Source organism: Kogia breviceps, chromosome 7, assembly GCF_026419965.1.
Source record: "Kogia breviceps isolate mKogBre1 chromosome 7, mKogBre1 haplotype 1, whole genome shotgun sequence".
Taxonomy (NCBI): Eukaryota; Metazoa; Chordata; class Mammalia; order Artiodactyla; family Physeteridae; genus Kogia; species Kogia breviceps.
The window spans coordinates 103,692,977-103,710,677 of record NC_081316.1 but is presented as its reverse complement, the minus strand read 5'-3'; the positions used below and the strand labels follow the sequence as shown (position 1 = coordinate 103,710,677).

The 17,701-nt window shown below is 38.7% G+C and overlaps 1 protein-coding gene and 1 non-coding gene across 2 annotated transcripts in view; both read right to left on the bottom strand.

Annotated features, from left to right (window-relative positions):
- Window positions 1–17,701, bottom strand: part of LOC131760366 (NXPE family member 2-like) — a 59,701-nt gene that overhangs the window by 25,089 nt on the left and 16,911 nt on the right.
- Window positions 16,947–17,076, bottom strand: LOC131760668 (small nucleolar RNA SNORA3/SNORA45 family). The gene has a single exon (XR_009336773.1). It is a non-coding gene; the product is annotated as a small nucleolar RNA SNORA3/SNORA45 family (small nucleolar RNA).

Genomic DNA, 17,701 nt, shown 5'->3' with positions numbered 1-17,701 from the left:
TACATAGAAAATTAGCAAAAAACAAAAGATAATTATCAACATCAAAATAAATTATAGGGCTTCCCTGGTGGCGCAGTGGTTGAGAGTCCACCTGCCGATACAGGGGATTCGGGTTCGTGCCCCGGTCCGGGAAGATCCCACATGCCGCAGAGCGGCTAGGCCCGTGAGCCATGGCCGTTGAGCCTGCGCATCCGGAGCCTGTGCTCTGCAATGGGAGAGGCCACAGCAGTGAGAGGCCCGTGTGCCCCCCCAAAAAATTAAAAAATAAAAAAAATTATATAAGTAATGAAAATTTAATCATAGTATACCATGTGATTCATTTATAGAAAGACTTATATAATCCTAGTATGGTAGGCAAAATTATGCCAAGCCCCTGCCCCAGATGGCCACATCTTAATCCCTGGAACCTGTGAATATATTAACTTACACTGTAAAGGGACTTATAGATGTGGTTAAGTTAAGGATCTTAAAATCGGAGATTTTTCAAGTGAGCCCCAAACAATCAAAAGAATCCTTATAAGAGGGAGGCAGGAGGATTGGTATGAGAGAAAATGATTGACAACTAAAGCAAAGGTCAAAGAGTCAGAGAGATTTAAAGATGTTACACTGCTGGTCTGGAAAATGAAGGAAGGGACCATGAGGTAAGGAATGCAGGTGGTCTCTAGAAACTGGAAAACACAAGGAGCTTCCAGAAGGAACCAGCCCTGCTAACATCTTCACTTTACTCCAGTGAGACTGATATTTTACTCCTGACCTACAGGATGTAAGGTAATAAATTTGTGTTCATTTATACCACTAGTTTGTGGTAATCTGTTACAGCAGTAATAGGAAACTAATACACCCAGTAATATGAAATCCTGAGTAATTAATCAAAATCATAGTCTTCTGAGAGGAAGAGAAGGGGAAAGATGTGTGGGGGGGGCAGTAGGGTAAGAGAAATGAACACTTATCTCCCTATATAATAAGCTAATGACTATATCAAAAATAGATAATAAGTCTAGAAAGCAGAACTTAAGGAGTAAGGATGTAGGGGATTGCTCTTATGCATGACAAGCTTTGTCAGACAAATGCCATTAATCTATGCACCCATATAATTTTAATTAAAAAATTAAAATAAAACTAAATCAAAAAGGTTACCAACATCATACTCTGAAAGAATTATTAGAGGATATACGCTGAAAGGAGAAATAAATGAATTCAGAGAAGACACAGGTCATAAGAAGCAAGGGCAAGCGAAGAAAGTAAAGAAGCCTAAATGTAAAAGGTTAATAATCTATACTGAGAATCCCAGATGATCTCAATATAGATGATGGTGAAGGAAAGAAGATAGAAACAAGCCCTCCTAAGGTTCTTGGTGTGTGTTTGTTCTGGTTTTGGCAAGCCATAGATATTTATTAACTCTAGATATTAACACCTAAATAAAAATTAAAGGTATATTAACATTTTTAGTGTTAATATTAAAATAGAATGCATACCTTTTAAATCACTAGAGGAAGTTCTAGTTCTAGTATGGCCTAAGTAAGCTTATAATGAGCAGATTTTCACACAAATAAATATTATAAAATCTAGCGTGGAAGGAAGAGAAACTAAAAGTAGGCAGATTCTGGAAAGGGGTTGATATTTGAAAAACAAGAACAGTACTGGTGTGTTTCTTGTCTTCACAGCTTTGAGCCTAAGGAAAATTTTAGACTGTACTATACAGGGCATCAAAAACTCCTAAAGCAAATCTTCCACTTTTCTGACTTGAAGAGCCAAAAAAGATAGCCAATAGAAAGAAACAGGAAAGTGAGAGGAGAACCCTAGAAATGAGAGAGATAGAGGCAGATATCCCCAAATGCTGTGTACAGTCTTTAAACAAATCTCTGGCTGTCCCCAGACCATGCATGTGCAGGGCAGATTAGCTGCTTAGCAAAGGATAAAGAACTGAACTGAGATTTGAACTGCTTCCCAAGGAACACGTTTGTAGTGTGAGTCCAACCAAGTCAACTGAGTGCTAAAACAATAAGATTAAATAAACAGTACTTATCAGAGGAATATAACAGAATCCACAGTCTTTACAACATAATATTTACAATATCTAGAATTCAATCCCAGACATTTCTATTCATGAAAGAACAGGAAAATGTGACCCATTTTCAGGAGGAATAAAAAATTCAGTGGAGAGTAACCCTAAGATGACTCAGATGTTGGAATTAGCAGATTTTAAACTATTCTCAATGACATGAAGAAAAAATTCTTGCAATACATAAAAACATAGGAAATACTAGCAGAGAAATAGACACTAATTTTTTAATATAAATTTTAGAACTAAGATTTGTTTAAAAAGTCACTAATGTACTCAAAAGCAGGATGACGATTATAGAGGAAAGTCAGTGAACTTAAAGATAAATCAATAGTTATCCAGTACATTAAAAAAATTTATTAGATGAACCAAGACTCAGGGACAACATCATAAATTTTACCATAGATGCAGTTGGAATCTGTCAAAAGTTCAGAAACAGCCAAGGTAAAACCAATGAATCACCAAAGTAGTAATTAGTAAAAGTTTATTATGTACACAGCAAAAAGACAGTTTGTGAACCTGGAGCATTCAAATCAAACATGGAATGAGGCTCCAGGGTGAGGAGGCAGTGACTGTTTATTCTTCACAGTGATTAATTATAACATTCGAATTTTCTTAAATGATAGGGAATTGGTCAGTTGTTACCTCATATCAGCAGTTTAAATTTTGCTTATGATTTTCAGAGTCATAAACAAGAAATGACCTAGGTCAAGTTATTCTTATAAAGTAAGCTAAATTAAATTTTACTTGTATGACTAAAGTAGTTTTGTCTGCTCAGGGAATTTTCAAGGCTGGTCTCCATTTGTTTTTTTTATTTTAACAAGCCCCATAAGGAAAGGAGAGAGTGAATAAAGAAAATAAGGGTGGAGGTAAAGAAATCACAACCCAAAATGTCCTAAGCTTAGAAAAAGAAATAAACTTACAGATTCAAGTATTTCATAGAGCCCCAGGCAGGATAGATTTGAAGAAAACCACTCCTAAGCACATTAGAGATAAACTGCTGAAAACTAAAGACAAAGAGAACATCTTGAAAGTAGACAGAGGAAACTGACACAATACATAAAAAGTGAATAATGACTCAAATGACAGCTGACCTCTTATTGGATATAACAGAAGCCAGTAAACAGAGGAACAACATCTTTGAAATGCTTATGAATAACAACTGTCAACACAGAATTCTATACCAAGCAAAAGATACCCTTCAACAATGAAGGTAAAATAAAGTATATTCAAGTAAAATAAAGCATTTTCAGGTAAAATAAGCTAAGAAAATTTGTTGTCGGTACACACTGCAAGAAACACTTGTGACTTAACAAGCTTTCCGGGTGATTCTGATACACATTAAAGTTTGCAAACCACTGATTTAAATGGGAATTTGGCACCACGTACGAGGTTAACACAGAAGCTCTTCACCATCCCCTTTGAGTTCTATGATTGAATGATTTAATAACATGCAGCAAAGAATTTTGGCTGGCTGAGCTAGACCTCAGATGTTGTTAGTGTAGACAATATACTTTTGTGAGCTATGGCACAAACAATGCTGCTACAGGACCCCAGTGCAAAATGGTAACAGGGTATGCAAGTCTCTTCATTTGGTGTAGCCTGGTAAAATTTGGACTTCAAAGGCCTGTGTATGGCAAAAGACTGGCCAAATGGTAGGAAAAAGACGGTGGAAAAAGAATGCAAAGATAGACCCTAACTGTTGGCTATAACATTACAAGCAGAAGTGAATGGAATATTTTCAATGTCAACATGCTGAAGCTCTGTGGTGTCACACACTCTGGTGGGATACGGGGAAAGAGACTTCCACTCTGCAGTGGACTCAAGGTTGAGAGTCTAACTGGGAAGTGGGCTGTCATAATGGCATGAGAAGCAGTATGGTGTTGTGGTTAGGATCTGAGTTAGGAATTGTACAGATCTGGGATTAAATCTCAGGTTACTGGTTTGCCTTTCATGTGACCTTGACTATTTTATTGATCCTCTTTGAATTTTAGGTTCCTCATCTGTCAAATGGAGACAATAATGGTCTCTCATCCTTGGGATTGTATATGTTGTCTCCGACCAGTCTGACATTTTATTTTTCTAGAGGAAATTTAGGAAGTTTCTTCGTTTCTGATTTTCCCCTTCTAGAGAAAGCATTGTTGATAAATTCTGAGCTACAAAGAGAGGACAGCTGGGAAGAACTGGGAAGAACTTGGAACCAGTCAGGAGAGGGTTCTGAGCACAAGAGATCTAATGGAAAGGGGCAGTGTCAGCACCAAGGGGTGTCACGTTGCTTGTGATTGTGCATGAAATTTCTTTCATATTTACCTATAATAAGATTCATACCTTGTATTGTACACTGGAAGGAAACATACATTATCTTCCATACTGATGTTTGTACTAGTTGCCTGGATCATTTTTGTGACCCTTTCCTTGCCCCCCAAAGACTTTATAAAGCTAGGAAATGTTTGCTCACTCACTACATTAGATGTTTCAACCCAGTTTCATAACAATCTCTCTGGGCAGGCCAAAGTAAATCATCTCCTTATGAAGATAACTCAGATTTGGGGATATAACTGGTACATGCCCAGGGGAATTAATAACTGTACACAAAATCCATTGTGAGACTCTTACCTTCTGAAGCCCTCAGGAAATCTTGCCATATGACATAACCTTGAATTGTTCTCCCTCTTCCTGCCCAAATGGATCATTTATTACTGTGTTTTTGATAACACTTTTCCAACTCTGCTTTCACACTTTGGGATTTCAAAAATTAGTAATCCTTCCCTCCCTCTCCCCTTCCTTCCATGCTTTCCTTCCTTTTTTTCTCTCCCCCCCCTTCCTTTCTTCTTTTCTCACTTCCTTCTTTCCTTCCTCTCCTCCTTGCAATTCTTAAATAAATTGCAAATTTTCTTTAAAGGTTAGGGAATGATGTGTTGTCTCATAAACAGAACTCCTTAAACTATATATGAAAATTAAGCTTAAATAGAAGTTTTGCTGATAAATGCAAGAACAAGGATCTTCCAGGTACAATATATAAACAAGGGTTGAAACTGCAGACTTTCTTTCCACTTCCTTCCTATCTCCTCCTCTTTTTAATACTATCTCCTTCTAGTCAAACTTTTCCTCTATGCTGCTCACATTTCTGGGATACCATTATTTTGTACCCTCTATTTCCTTTTTCTTTTGGCATGCCTTTCTCTTTTCTACTTAATCCTCTATCCTAATTCTATTCATGGGCAGGAAATATAGTCGTTAAAGGAAAACACTCTAAAGTCAGACCTCTCAAATCTGGTCCAAGCTACTGATCATTGATGTGATTTGGGGCAGATTATTTAACCTCCTTCTGTGTCAGTTTGCTCATCAGTAAAATGGGATGATCTTACTACCTCCCTCAGGGGTGATTATAGGAAGAGAAATAATATCAATACTAAAAATCTTTCATAAGTGGTAGATACACAGTCAACTCCCCAGGGCCCCCAGGGCCTGAACTCACCCTGGGCATCCTGGGCAGCCACTTGACCTTGTAGGCTTCCTCCTTTGTCAGGAACAGTGCAAAGCCATGGGGTGTCAAACACGGGACACAGGCTCACTCATAGCCGTCACAGCTAGGCTGTCTCCAGTGTGTCACCTTCATTAGTGGAGGGCTACTTGGGTACCGATGAGAAGTATGGGGCTTCCAGAAGGACCTGGGGTACGGGGGATGGCATCAGAGAGGGCCAGGACCACAGCCTACTTGTCTTGAGAGGTTCTCAGCTGAGGAATGAGGCCAGGAAACTGCTTGAGAGGAGACACGTGACACGCACGCTGTGACCTGAGACCCCCAGCAACCACAGCCACCAGAAGCAGGCTGAGCCCTGGGTCAGGTGGTCACATGAGGCTGGATGCAGTTACTCTGCAGGCCCTCCACCAGGTCTGGGGAGGCAGAAACTGTGTGTAACTCTTCTAAACACTTTCCCTGACCAATTGGATCCAATGGTTCTGATGGCACTGCCACCTCTGACTCATACCAGGCACCTATAGTGATGACAGAATGGGCAAAATCCACCCAAAGAAATGTGAAGAAGAACAAAGGCACAACCAGACAGCTCCCCTGCCCCCCAGGGTCCATGGCACCCAACCTTCTCCTGCACTAAGCTGCTGCCTCCCATACCCATAAGGAGTGGAATTGTTTTCTGACTTTCAGAAAATGCTCAAAATTTTTCCATCTGCTATTGGTTCTCTTCCTTGTTTCCTAAAATTGTTATTAATTTATTCATTAAAAAATGAACAGTGAAAGAAAGAAGCTGGAAGTGATCTAGATTCCTCATCTTTCCCAATGATGACTCAATGAATTCCATCTAATGTCAGTATAATCAATAAGAAGTATGAACTTAAATTTATGGTATACCACCTGCCAACCTAAAACAGAAATAGTTAACTCTTTGGAGGGAGTGGTATTCCATGTGGTACCATTCTATTGTACTTAGCCTTGCTTTTAACATATATATGTGTTTGAAATAAATATATTTGAATATATAATAAATAAATAATAAATATATAAATAAATATATTATATATAATAATATAAATATTATAGTATATAAATTATATATTATATAAATAATATAAATATTATTATTTATATAAATAAATAATATATAATAAATAAATTTGAAATAAATATATATATATTTCAAATTTTTTAAAAATAGGATTTGTGACATGTAATTTTTGTCACAGATAAATGAAGCCTGAACATCTCAGTTACACTAATGACTATATGTACCTATAATCACAGCAGTTTCATTGGAAATTCTGCCAGATTTACTACCCTTATTGTAGATTTCAGCTCACCATGAGAAAAGCAATGATGGATATGACTTCATCCATTTCCTTGTAATAAAGGGATTATGGACCCTCATATTCTTTTTCACTTTTTATTGAACATTTTCAAACATTTATATAAATAGGTAGAATGGACTAATATAATTAATCCTCAGATACTTATCATCTGGTTTTAACAATGATTAGAATTTTACTATATTTTTTCCATTTATTTAGTTTTGCCCTATTTGTTTTCCACTTGTTTTGTTTTGGCAAAAGTATTTTAAAGTAAATGTCAGAAAAATGAAACTTAATTTCCAAATGTGTATGTATGCCTCTCATTTTAAAAACATGGCATTTCTTACTAAAATCAATATCATTATCATTCCCAACAAGATTTACAATATTATCTTAGTTCTATCAAGTATCCTGTTCATATTTAAAATTCCCCAATTGTCCCCAAAACATCTTTTACAAGTTCAAACCAGGATTCAATAAATAATCATACATTTTAATAATTGGATCTTATATCTCTTAAGTTTTTCTTTCTTTAAACAGTTTTATTGATGTATAATTGGTATACAAAAAACTGTATATATTTAATGTGTACAATTTAACCTTGGACATATTGTGACCAAATTCTGGCCTCTGTACACCAGCATCAAATTGAATCTCGGAGACAAAGTTTTGGGTGAAGCAGAAAGGAATAGCTTTATTTCTTTGCCAGGCAAAGGGGGGCCACAGCAGGATAATGCACTCAAAACTGTGTGTCCCAGCCCAGGGAAGGGGGCTGTTTTGAGGAGTCTTATAGTAATGGTTCAGGGAGCAGGCTTGTTGATTAGGATCAGGGTACGTGCAGGGCCTGCATTCCTTCCATCCAGAGATCATCTGGAGACTGTCAGGACTAGTCTTGTGATGGGCTTCTGTGGTTCTCAAGGTTATCGAACTGTGACCTTCTCTCTGGAATGAAGAATGCTTACAAAGAAGGGAGTGTAAAGGGGAGTGTTCTTAAAAGAGAAAAATACCAGGTGTGGATATGCAACTAAGCAGATAAACAAGTCATCTGTAAAAAACAAGTCAGAGTGAATTAGATCAGAGTATGATGGGGGTTGTTTCAACTAGACTTTATAAATTTATCTGGAACAAAATGTGTAACACTCATGAAGCCATCACCACAATCAACGTAATAAACATATCCATCGCCTCTAAAAGTTTCCTTGTGCAAATTGGTTATTTTTGTTTAGTTTGTGTTTGTGTGTGTGTGTGTGTGTGTGTTAACATGAGATCTACGCTCTTAATTTTTTAACTGCACGTTGTAGGATTAACTATAGGCATGATATTGTACAGAAGTTCTCTGGAATTTATTCATCTGGTGCAACTGAAACTGTATACCCACTGAACAGCTTCACTTTGCTCCACACCCCACCCCTGGCAACCACCATTCTACTTCTTAAATCTCTTTTAGTCTAGAACAGTTATCTCACAAGTTCCTTTGTTTTTTTGACATTGACTTGTTGAAAAATGAGGCAGTTGTTCTGCAGAATAACCCATCTTCTGAATTTTCTTATTGCTTCCCCAAGGTGTTAGTTAATTTGTTCCATTACCCTTCTAGGTTTCCTATAAACTAGAAATAGATCTGAAGGCTCAATTAGATTCTGGTTCAACATTTTGGACAAAAACACTTCATGTTGCATGAAGTGTTCAGAAGGCATGTAGTTGCCTACTGTCCCGCTTGTAATGATGCTGAGTGGGTTTGGGTGGTGGCAGGCTGACTTCCCCATTGTGTAGATGCACTTTCCTCTTACAGCCAGTAATTTGTGGGGCAAAGTTTGGGTGCTTTGTGAATATCTGTAATTACTTTAGCATCTATTAATAATTATTATCTAAATAGACAAATTCATTAGGAGCTGAAAAGCTGGTGATTTTCTAATTCTTTCCACATTTATTCCCTGGAACAATTCTGTTAAGTAGAACTTTCTTTCATCAGTTCAAGCTCTGATTTCCCTGAATATAATTCACACAGGAAAAGCAAGATGAATGCGAATTCTTTAACTTTAATTATCAACATTTAGAGTAAGGTATTTCTGTGCTTCCTACCTCTAATGATGATAAATGAGATTTCTGCTCTCTCTCATTCCCTCTCCCTCTCTCTCATAAACTCGGAGACTTTATTATATTCAATGTGCTTCAAACAATTGCAGTCATTCTTTTCGGAGTTCACATTGCCTCATATTTGACCTGTGAGAGCCCCTTGAATTCCTTTTCAGACCCCTAAATGGAAGGGGACCTCAGTTTTTATTGTACAATTTCTGTTTATAAAAAGAGTTAAGTATTACATGTGAAACTTTATTGATGGCTGCTAGAAGCCTGAAAAAAAAATCAGGAGAGAGGTGAACTCAGAATTACCTTCCAATGTAAAAAGAATAGTGTGTGATATTGAGTGTAGGGGACTAGGAAAAAAACTGTTAAGAAATGTCAGTTAGACATTGCAGGGGTGGAAAAGTATTGGATATAAGCAAATCAAAAAGCAAGCACAAATAACCTCAGGACCATTTTTAGAATGTAGATGAAATTTTTTAAAGTTGTTTTTAGGCTACATTTTGACATTTACATATCCCTGTCCACCAAAAGGGAGGAGAGATAGAGACAGAGACTGAAAGAGAGGGGAGAAGGAGGGAGGAAAGGGGTGAGGGAGAGGGAGAGAGAAAGAAAGAAACAGAGGCAGACTAGCTTGGTTCTTTCAAAAGCTTTTATGTATGAGTAAAATGGCTACCAAATTCATCCATTGCCTGTAACCCATCTGCAAGTCCCGACTCTGAGAGTTACCTTGCCCTTACTTTATTTCATGTCTGACTCTTTTTTTTTTTTTTTTCGGTACGCAGGCCTCTGACTGTTGTGGCCTCTCCTGTTGAGGAGCACAGGCTCCAAATGCGCAGGCTCAGCGGCCATGGCTCACGGGCCCAGCCACTCCATGGTATGTGGGATCTTCCCGGACCGGGGCATGAACCCGTGTCCCCTGCATTGGCAGACGGACTCTCAACCACTGCACCACCAGGGAAGCCCCATGTCTGACTCTTGATTCATTTCTTAGTTTTGAAATAGCCTTTGATTTCTGTTATATTTTTTCCACTAGTGACATCAATAAGGATTATTTCTTCTATTTTTATGGATGAAAATTTGAAGAATTATGCCACATTTCCCAGAATATTGTCTACTGTTTTGCTAATGGAGCAAAACAACAGTCCTAAGCCAAAGTGGTTCAAGACATTGGGTATTTTATGGTGCCAGTTATTACACAAGGTACAGCCCAACTCAAAAGCAAGAAAGCCACAAATCTAAGCCAAAATCTAAATCCAGTTACTTAATTATAAAGCCAAAGATTAATTGCAGGCTTTAACAGCAAGTTGCCCACAATAAAGTTGGCACTAGTAAAATATTTGGACTACGGGTCAGGAATGAGACTATGTTCAGGGGTGGGGTGAAGGCTGGCCATCCTGGGAAAAGATTCATTTCTCACATTAGTTACTGGGAGAAATAAAGGCTAAAAGTTGAAAGCTACCCCATACTACCACTTCCACAAAGCATCAAAATGACCATATCATAATATTTACAGAAGAACATTCTGTTTCTTAACCATTATCTCCCCTATATCTTACCCAAGGTATAAAGGCTAAGAATTAAGAATAGTGACATAGATGAGATAAGAGCGGACATGTCTGTGAGGCAGAGAACACTTCAGAGGCAAGAGTGGGAATCAGGATTTAACATCTTTTGCTGCTATAATTCAGACTTGTTTTGATTTCTTCACAGTCTTTGCTTCTTAAATCGGATGAGCACGAGAGACCAAAAGAATAGAAATATTTGGCTTCGATGAATCTGTTCTATTAAAATTAGGCATCTTGACATATTAGAGTGGTACTATTGTATTTGGCTTCCTTTCCTTGAAATGATGAACCGACTAATAGATTAAAAGAAGAGCATGGGGCTTCCCTGGTGGCGCAGTGGTTGAGAATCCGCCTGCCGATGCAGGGGATACGGGTTCGTGCCCCGGTCCGGGAAGATCCCACATGCCGCGGAGCGGCTGGGCCCGTGAGCCATGGCCGCTGAGCCTGTGCGTCCGGAGCCTGCGCTCCGCAACGGGAGAGGCCACAACAGTGAGAGGCCCGCGTACCACCAAAAAAAAAAAAAAAAAAAAAAAAAAAAAAAAAAAAAAAAGAAGAGCATGAGGCATTGTGGGTGTCAATGAGTGTTAGTTGTTAACATTGACTTTGATGAGAAAGATAATAATAGTTTACATTGTTGAGCACTTATATTGTTCCAGACTTATTTTAGTAAATACTTTAAATCAATTCTTGAAAGTAAATACTATTATCTGTTTTATAGATGATGAAACTGAAGTCCAGAGAGGTTAAGTAAGTTGTCCAAAGATACAGAGCTTGTAAGGGACGAAGCTGGGATTCAAATTCAGGCTGTTCACAGCCCAGTCTCTTAATCAGTATTTGATCAGGATTGCATTCATTTATTGGCAAATACAATCAACATTCATTCGCTCATCCAGCAATTATATATTTAATGTCTTCTATTTCCATGCAATTGTGCCAGCCATGGCAGATACAGAGCAAAATAAGACTGGAACTCAGCCCTTCAAGTGGAATCCAGTGACTATTTTCTCTTTTGAAGGACATCCTCAGCACAGCCCACCCAAAGTTTTGTGCTTGTCCTGCTCATAAGGCCCCAGCCAACTCTCTTAGGCCTCAAACTTTTCCTGGGGCCCAAACACCTCCACAACAGACCCAAAAGGAGGATCCACTGGACTCCCATCCAGCCCTGGCCTAAGCAGAGTGAGCTGTAGAGAAGATGGAGGACGGAAGAGGAAACCTCCACCTTACTATGGGGCCAGTGGAGGAAAAGTGGGGAAGGTGTGTCCCAAACACTGTGTGGTATGTTTGCTTGTACCTATTCTCACTCTTCCCAAATCCTTCTCCCTGAGATAATAATGTAGCATTATTTCACATTTGCACATGAAAAAACAAGCTTGTTGACGTTAAGTGAATATTTGAAGGTCATCCAACTAGTTAAGTAGTGATGACTGGATTTGAATTTAAGAATATTTAACTGGGGAATGATTCTTTTGCCAGTATGCCAGATGCCTCACACCTCTCAGGACTGGGCAGTGGTTGCTGGCGTCAGCTCCTACCATCTAGTGAGATCTGATGTGTGCCTCTCTTCCCAATTCTGTGTTCAGTAACATCACGCTGGTAGCTTGAAACCAGCTGTGGAGGGGAGTATTTACACCACAGAAACCGGCAGATGCTACAAATCAGGACTTTTTTGTTCCGACTGCTGGTTGTTGAACATTTACTTGCACACCAGTGGGATTTGGTAAATGGAGGACAGGTATGTGAACTAGGTCAGAAATGACTCTCCGTCGGCCTTCATGGTAGATCCAGGAAGAGTCCAATTAAGAGGAGGGCCAGCCAGGAAGTTACCAGGTACACCAGTCTAAAAGGACTCTAAGCCAAAGGTCAGCACATTTTTCGGTAAAGGACCAGATGGTAACTATCTTAGGTTTCGTGGGTCACATATTCTTCTTTGTTTTATTTTTACAAACCTAAAAAGGCAAAAACCATACTTAGCCCCTGTCCCCCAGGCTGTATAAATACAGGCTGCAGGCTGGGTTTGGCTGGCAGCCATCAATTTGCTGATTCCTAAACTAGCAGCAGATATGCAAAAAGGCAGAACCTATTTATTTAGTTCCATTCTCCTTATAGAAAGTGCTCTTTGCAGGTGGAAGGAATACTTTCACCAACTGCTTAAAATATGGAACACCACCTACCTCCTCCCTAAGTGTATAACCTAGTGACAATGACCTGACACCAAACGGCCTTCTCAGTAGGGCAGATCTTTTCAATCACAGAGCTCTCATTTGGCTTAGTGAGAGTTGCAGCTTGGGGGTCAGGGCTGAATTGCTCAAGACTATAGAAGCAGCACTGACCATTCCCTGCTTGGCCACCAGGAAGTCTTCAGCTTGCATCTCAATATATGCTGGCCAAATCCTTGAAAAGGGCCACTCACTTATTTCTTTGCCCAGGTTGTATTTTGCAGGAAGGACATATTGTGTAATATATCCAAGACCCAGATAATGAAGACAGAGATGAATAGAAGAGACAAGAAACATATACCCACCTATATTTCAGAGCATTTTTATTTCATCCCTCATCACCCCTCCCCTATTCCTAGGGTAACATATGTAGGAAATGGAGTGATCTTCCTTGAGCACCAGAATCCCTTTTTTCATGAAGTGCAGTAGAAGAGGAGGCATAGAAAACTAGCTTTATTGGATCCAGAGCAGGTGAGGGTGGAGACAAACTGCCTGGTGATCAAGCCTCACTAAAGCTGCTTTTCCTTGTCCTACCTGCTGATGAAACTTCCACAAGGATTATGAGTTACCTCTTTGGGGGGCTGCTTCCCACAGTATCCTGTGGTGAGAACTCAGCCATGTGATAGGTTTAGATGAGAACCCAGGAGGGATATAGACAGGGCAAATGGACAAGTGTAAGTTGCTTGGCCTCAGGGAATAAAGTGGAGAGAGAATACTTTAGGGTGTGATTCCTAAATTAATCCCATTGCCAGATGCCAAGATGGGTATGTTAGAGTTAGTTACTATTTAAAAATAGAGACTTCTGAGCATCACCCAGGAAAAGCCTTATTTGGTTAGTCAGAATTAAGTCTGTCAATCAATGTCTTTTATAAGCTTCACAGATAGTTGTGGTACCCAAGCTCTTGGAGGAGCTGACTTTGAAAATACCCTTGTAGGAGAAAACACTAATTCTCAGAGTGCAGCCTGTGGTAGTTTAGCAAGGGGTCAGGAGGTGTTTGAGTAGTTCTCAAAGAAAAACACTTAAATATTTTGTTTACTTATATTTCATAGATTTGAAATGATATGCATTTTATCCTACCCCTCCTTAGGCTAGTTTGAGGTTGATTTCTATCACCTGTTAAAAAAAATCTTGTCTAATAGAGAGGACTAAAGCCATGAAAGACTTGATATAATTATCAGGCAAAATTATGACTTTCCCCAAATTTCTCCATATTCTTAATAAAAATCTCTTACTCAAAGGTGGTGCATGAGTCATAAGGTCTGTCTGGTAACTTAATTTTGACTAGTATTCAGTTAACATGGAGCAGTTTGGGATTCTTAAACATATTTTTATATCATTTCAGAGTATTTTTATGTTAAATTTATATTTTATTGGTTTCTGTTATATAATTTTAGATTCTCACTACACAAATAAATAACTCAAAGGCTTAAGAGTGGATTGTTGAAATTAAATGTAGTGGAAAAATTAGTGACAAATACTTCAACTCAAAATAATTTTAGACATAAAGTGAAGAGCTTCTTTCCAAATATCTGTGAATGTGGTGATTTTATGCAATTAAGTAAAAAAGAAAGTACAAAAAAATACAACCACAAATCTCTGATAACTAAATTTTACAGAATCAGTAATCTATTTGCCCCTTGGGTATTATTATTTTTTTATTATTTTTTATGAGACTTCATCAAATACATCTGCAGTGGACAGGAATAAAGATGCAGATGTAGAGAATGGACTTGAGGACACAGGGAAAGGGAAGGGTAAGCTGGGATGAAGGAAGAGAGTGGCATGGACATATATACACTACCAAATGTAAAATAGATAGCTAGTGGGAAGCACCCACATAGCACAGGGAGATCAGCTTGGTGCTTTGTGACCCCCTAGAGGGGTGAGATAGGGAGGGTGGGAGGGAGATGCAAGAGGGAGGAGATATGGGCATATATGTTTATGTATAGCTGATTCACTTTATTATACAACAGAAACTAACATACCATTGTAAAGCAATTATACTCCAATAAAGATGTTAAAAAATACATCTGCAGTAAAAGAAAAATATCTTGTGTTTATATTCTTTCCTTCACTTCTAGCAATAGAATCTGGCCACAGGTGTGGGCATATGCTCTAGGCTTGATAATCAAAATCATTTATACCCTGAGCCACTGTCATTGGGTCCAACATGGATATGTGACCTAAACAGGACAACCAGAGTCTTCTCTATGTTTTTTATCTATATATAGGCACTAGAAGAGGGTTCTATTCTTCTGGGATCCCAAGTCACAAGGATCATGCAACCTTTCAGCTATCACATGTAAAAATCCTGCCTGAAAATGAAACCACCAGAGAAACACAGAGCCAAGAGGTGGTAAGGGAGAGACAGAGTCCTAACAAGGCTGTTTCAGCATCTGGAGGCAACATTCCTCAATTTGTCTGCCTTTTCTGTACTTTCTAGTTATTAGTCAATACGCTCCTTCCCACCTCTCCTTAGGCTACTTTGAGGTGGATTTCTATCACCTATTAAAAAAAAAAAAAAAAAAAAAAAAAAAGCTCCTGTCTAACACCGAGGATTAAAGCCTTTAAAGATTTTATATGATTGTCAGAGAAAGCACAGTCACCTCTCTGCTAAAGCAATCTGCTTTTTTCCAGAGCAGGAACAAAATATTGCCTTCCAGTACAAACTTGATGAATTCTATCAATGAAGTCAAAGGAAAGACTAGAATTACTAAGGTATCATTCAGCATTGAACTCCTGATAATGAAAAAAGGTACATGTCAAACCACTGATGAGAAGTTTATAAAGCCAACCACAAGTTAATGACAAATATGGTTAGTGTTAAATCAGATGGAACTGTTGGCAAAATTCCTTTATCAAGTGATACTGTTGTCCAAACACAATATCAATAGCATATAATGTGAATTGAAAGGTGTATACTAGAGCACATTTTGATTTACAGTAAGTTGAAGTGATTGATATGTAGGGTATAATAAGCTCTTGGCATCTGTGCAGCGTTTCTAAGAGGCTGAAGCACTTGATGATTTTTTCTTCTGGTTGTCATTGAAAACATGCAGTAGAGGAAGAATTTTCATGTAAGTTATATTGTGAGCTGTGATGTAGAATGGAAAAGAGCATTGGGATTACTCCTACTAGGACAGCAGCTATGTGTGCAGCAAGACTTATACCTGAAGCCAATTCACATGCTGCTTTACTAACAGAACAGGTTTTTTTTTTAACAATATGCCCCTAATGTTGACTTATTATGGAAGAAAATTAAGAATTCAAGTCACTAACAGCTACTGAGCAACTGAGACTATTTCATTTTAACATGTTAAGGCAAAGAAATGAGCTGCTCTGGATCTCAACATTGATGTTTATTTGCTATGAAAGGGAAAGAACATACATCACGTAAAAAACACATAACATTAAATTTACCACCTTAACCATTTTTAAATGTTCAGTTCAATAGCATTAAGTATATTCACATTGTTGTACAACAGGTCTCTAGAACTTCTGTCTTGCAACACCAGAACTCTACACCCACTAAATACTGGTTCCCCCTCCTCCCACCTTAGTAACCACATTTGTACTTTCTGTTTCTATGATTTTGATTACTTTAGATACTTCATATGAGTGGAATCATACACTATTTGTCCTCTTGTGACTGGCTTATTTTACTTAGCATAATTTCCTTGAGGTTCATCCATGTTGTAGCATGTGACAGGATTTCCTTTTTTTCTTAAGACTTCCATTATGTTCCATTGGATGTATGTATCACATTATTCATTTATTTGTTGGTGCACATTTGGATTGTTTCCACATCTCGGCTATTGTGAATAATGCTGCAATGAACATGAGAGTGCACATATCTCTTTGAGATCCTGATTTCAGTCCTTCTAGATATACCCAGAAGCAGGATCAGTGGGTCATATGGTAAATCTATTTTTAATTTTTTGAGTAACCTCCATACTGTCTTCCACAATAACTGCACCATTTTACATTCCCACTAACAGTGCACAAGAGTTCCAACTTCTCTCTGCATCCTCACCAACACTTGTTTTGATAGTGGCCATCCTGATAGGTGTGAAGTGATGTCTCATTTTGGTCTTGATTTGCATTTCCCTAATGATCACTTACGTTGAGCATCTTTTCATATGCTTATTGGACATTTGTATAACTTCTCTGGAGAAATATCTATTCGATTCCTTTGCCCATTTTTTTTCTCTGATGCATGTCACTAACCTGGTGACTGATTATGCCATGAGGGCCACAGCCAGTGAATAAGGTCAGCAGCTACTCTTTGAGGACTCTAGCACACTAAGACAATGGCTGATACCCAAGCATGACTCTAGCCTCGATCCTTTGCCCATTTTATTTTATTTTATTTTTTGACATCTTTATTGGAGTATAATTGGTTTACAATGGTGTGTTAGTTTCTCCTTTACAACAAAGTGAATCAGTTATACATATACATATGTTCCCATATCTCTTCCCTCTTGCATCTCCCTCCCTCCCACCCTCCCTATCCCACCCCTCTCGGTGGTCACAAAGCACCAAGCTGATCTCCCTGTGCTATGCGTCTGCCATCCTCTCTTCCCAAATATTTATTTAATAAGTTCATGTTAAGGGATGAGTTATAAGTTCTCACTTTTGAATAATCCCAATAATGAATGGTATTTCCTAGACTGGGGTTAAATTTTTTTCTTTGTGCATTTGCAGTGTTTCCCAGGGCTTCATCTTGTCCCTAAGGCCACTCAGTTGTGAGACAGCTAGCCAAAATCAGGGGGAAATGCGTGGTGGCAAAAGAGCAGGACTCAAGGGCTTCCCTGGTGGTGCAGTGGTTGAGAGTCCGCCTGCCGATGCAGGGGACACGGGTTCGTGCCCTGGTCCGGGAAGATCCCACATGCCGCGGAGCGGCTGGGCCCGTGAGCCATGGCCGCTGAGCCTGAGCGTCCGGAGCCTGTGCTCCACAACGGGAGAGGCC